Source organism: Ursus arctos, unplaced genomic scaffold (genome assembly GCF_023065955.2).
Source record: "Ursus arctos isolate Adak ecotype North America unplaced genomic scaffold, UrsArc2.0 scaffold_5, whole genome shotgun sequence".
Taxonomy (NCBI): domain Eukaryota; kingdom Metazoa; phylum Chordata; class Mammalia; order Carnivora; family Ursidae; genus Ursus; species Ursus arctos.
The window spans coordinates 4225577-4229858 of NW_026623067.1; the positions used below are offsets into that span (position 1 = coordinate 4225577).

The 4282-nt window shown below is 35.3% G+C and overlaps 1 pseudogene; it reads left to right on the forward strand.

Moving 5' to 3' along the window:
- Window positions 1–2018: 2018 nt before the first annotated feature.
- LOC113248056 (olfactory receptor 2L5-like) lies at window positions 2019–2787 on the forward strand (annotated as a pseudogene).
- The last annotated feature ends 1495 nt before the right edge of the window (window positions 2788–4282 follow it).

The window sequence follows — 4282 nt, forward strand, 5'->3', positions numbered from 1 at the left end:
TTTAATCTAAATTCATTCATTCAAACAGTCCTGAACTATTTTATCTCTCATTGTGCCTTTTGACATCTGTTCTATTTTTACTTATAATTTTTTGTTATCAATATTTGTTATAATATTTGGTTCTTAAGAGGGACAGATGACAAATACATGTGATTAAATTCACACACTGATCTAGAATTGGGACGTGTAAATAAAATATTTCACTCAGATGTAGAATTTAAGAAACAAAACTAATCATAAGGCCAAAAAAGGCAGAGACAGGTAAGCCAAGAAACAGACTCTTCACTGTAGAGGACAAACTGAAGGTTACTTGAGGGGAGGTGTGTTGGGGATGGGTGAAGAAGAGATGGAATTAAGAAGTGCCTTGTATTGATGAACATTGGGTGTTGTATGTAAGTGAGGAATCACTAAGTTCTTTTTTTTATTTATTTAAAGATTTTATTTATTTATTTGACAGAGATAGAGACAGCCAGCGAGAGAGGGAACACAAGCAGGAGTGGGAGAGGAAGAAGCAGGCTCATAGCGGAGGAGCCTGATGTGGGGCTCGATCCCATAACGCCAGGATCACGCCCTGAGCCGAAGGCAGATGCTTAACCGCTGTGCCACCCAGGCGCCCCTAGGAATCACTAAGTTCTGCACCTGAGGCTAATATCACACTCTAAGTTAACTAACTAGAATTTAAATAAAAAGTTTTAAGAGAAGAAACAAAAGAAAAAAATGAGTGAAACAAAACACCATAGAGTAGTGTATATCATATAAGTGCTGGAGAAACAGAGAGACATAAAACATAATGCTATTTGAACGATGAGAGACTATGGACTCTGGGAAACAAACTGAGGGCTTCAGAGGGGAGGGGATAGGGGATTGGGATAGGCTGGTGATGGGTATTAAGGAAGGCACGTATTACATGGTGCACTGGCTGTTATACACAAGTAATGAATCATGGAACTTTACATCAAAAACTTGGGATGTACTGTATGGTGACTAACATAATATAATAAAAATTTTTTATAAAAAAATAAATAAAAATAAAATAAAGAAGAAAACCATAATGCTATTTGGAAGAACTCTTTCATATTTGTGAAACTTACCATGAGTATGGTGTGTACATATTTAGTTGAAGGGTCTACATGAGCTTTCAGAAACTGGTTGAGGAGGCAGAAAGAAACGATTTTCTATAAATTGCACTTGACAATAAGGATCCATTTAAGATTTCATAACAGATGAAAGCAATATTTTTACCTGACTTCAAGGATGTTTGATTAGATGTTACCGTGTAAAGAGGACTCAAGAGGGAAATGTTGATTCTCAACAGAAGCTGATAGGCTGTTGCAGCTTTAGAAGTAAGTCTTAGATATGAAAGAAGGATCATCCTTTATGGGTCATAAGCATTTATTCTTAAAATAACTAAATAATGTATGTATTTACATTGATTTTTTTATGCATGTATTTTGAATAAACATCTGATTTTTGGCAAAGTTTGTGTTTGTGTACAGTCATAAACATAATTTTCCTAGTGAATTCTTAACAAATATGTGGTATTTTTAATGACTTTAAGGATTTTCTAGAAAAGACATAGGCTACGAATGCCTACATCTTCAAATTTTGATCTCTGGGTCACTAAATAAGTGTTTTGTTTTGTTTCTCCAAAATAGAAAATTTCAGTTATTCACTTAAGACTTTTTTTTAATAATGATTTTTTATTATATTATGTTAGTCACCATACTTCACTTAAGACTTTTAACATTTTAAATAATATGCAGTCTGACTAAAATGATACATTAAAAAGATCCTCTTGTTGCATGCTTGACTCACTTTTCTGTCTGCTTGTAGGAAAATCCTATCAATGCCCCATGGGAAATTATACTTAAACATCAACTGATTTCATCCTCTTGGGGTTGTTCCCACCAAAAAGAATTGACCTCTTCTTCTTCATTGTCATCATTCTTATTTTTCTAATGGCTCTGTTTGGCAACCTGTCCATGATTCTCCTCATCTTCCTAGACACCCATCTCCACACACCCATGTATTTCTTAGTCAGGTCTCTCTCATTGACCTAAACTACATCTCCACAATTGTCCCCAGAATGGTTTCCAATTTTGTGTTTGGAAATAAGTCTATATCCTTCATCAGGTGTGGGTTTCAGAGCTTCTTCTTCTTGACTTTAGCAGGTGCAGAAGCATTGCTCCTGATATCTATGGCCTATGATTGTTATGTGGCTATTTTTTTTCCTTTCCACTATCCCAACCATATGAGCAAAAAAGTGTGTGTGCTGATGATAACAGGATCTTGGGTCATGGGCTCAATCAACTCCTGTGCCCACACTGTATATGCTCTCCATATCCCTTACTGTTGATCCAGGACCATCAACCATTTCTTCTGTGATGTCCCCGCCATGTTGACTCTGGCCTGCATGGACACCTGGGTCTATGAGTACACGGTTTTTGTGAGCACCACCCTCTTCCTTGTGTTTCCTTTCATTGGCATTGCATGTTCCTATGGCTGGGTCCTCTTTACAATCTGCCACATGCAGTCAACTGAAGGGAGGAAGAAGGCCTATTCCACCTGCAGCACCCACCTCACTGTGGTCACTTTATACTTTGCACCCTTTTCTTATACGTGTCTATGCCCAAGATCCTTCCAATCTCCCACAGAGGACAAGGTCTTAGCTGTCTTCTACACCATCTGACCCCAATGCTCAACCCCATCATCTACAGCCTGAGAAACAAGGAAGTGATGGGGGCCCTGAGAAGAGTGATTCAGAGAATCTGCTTTGTGAAAAGATAGACAAGCTTTTTTGCATATGTACCCAACATTGATTATAAGTCCATTCATCAGTGTACAGTAAATAAAATATTACTTTATACTTAGAATGCAAGTACTAAAATCAGAAGAGAAGAAAATCATTCATATGTGGACAAAATTATCTTGCACATATATGTGTAATTATGAGCCTTATTCTTTTTTTTCCTTTATGGGGCTTTTTCTCATGAATTTCAAATGCACTCATTGTTTGCTAATATGTTTGTAATGAAAATCGTTCTTTTTCATGTAGAAATGTCATTCACCATAACAGTTCTAGTACTTGCAATTTATTTACCAATACGTGTAAACAGAAAAATAAAGTTTTCCTGAATACCTGAATTTAACTGAAAGTCAGAAAAACTTCTTACAGACTTATGACTTACCTGTAGTTACTTTTTTTTTTTTTCAATTTATGGTAACTTACTTTTCATAAAGATTAAGCTGAGATTTCATCAGGGATTCTAAAATCCATGTACCGTTCTGAATAAAATATAACAAGCTAATGCTCCTTTTAGGGAAATGAATCCTAGAAAAATGATTTCATATCAAGTATTCCTCCAGATCAAGTATAAGACTTGGATGTGTCAACTGAGATCAAGAAATTGTGAGGTTAATTATAAGCTGACTGTATTGAAAGTTTAGTAGGATTAACAATTTCAAAGACATTCCCATAACCACTCCCACACTAACCACATGCTCAATAGCCACTGCTATCTTTGTATGAGATCATGTTTCTTACGTGATATTTTATTTTCCACTCACTATGTTTCATGGCTTTACTGAAACAGGTTGGGGGGAGGTCAACTTACATACACTGATTTTAGTCATTGATAAATCACTTTTCAAGACAGGAACCACTATCAAATCTAATAAACACCTCTCAGTTTTCAGGTGAACTTCCAACTCAAATAGATTGCTATTACTGCTCCTCACTGGTAAGTGAAGAAATGGTCTTTACTTCCTCAGATTTGGCAGAAAGGAGACTGCTCATACCCCTGAATAATTTACAGGGCACAGCATGAAATGAAAATATGAGGTCTCTTGTTCAAAAAGCAAGACTTTTTTTCTTCAAAATTAATTTATTACCTGTGAAATGCAATACAAATGACAAACAGTATTTTTGTGTTGTAATTTTACATATGATAAATAGTAATACAACATTCTGTGATGTCTTCATTGGTCATAAGTTTCTTTGGCTCACTTTTCTTCAAATTTGTTTTTACCAGAATTTATACTTTTAAGAACTTCAATTGTCTAGCAGTATAGTTGAACGTGTTGTTAGTCAGTGGTGGCAAATACTAACTTGCAATAATTTTTTTCCTCATCTTGAATCTTGAGATGAATCTCTATGTTTATGTTATTCTGGCTTTTAGAAGTATTTATAAGTGGTGAAAACATTGGACTGAATTTCTGATACATTACATATAAATATAAAATTTTTACTTTCTCAGGAGAATTTTTTTCTTAAAAAGTTCTC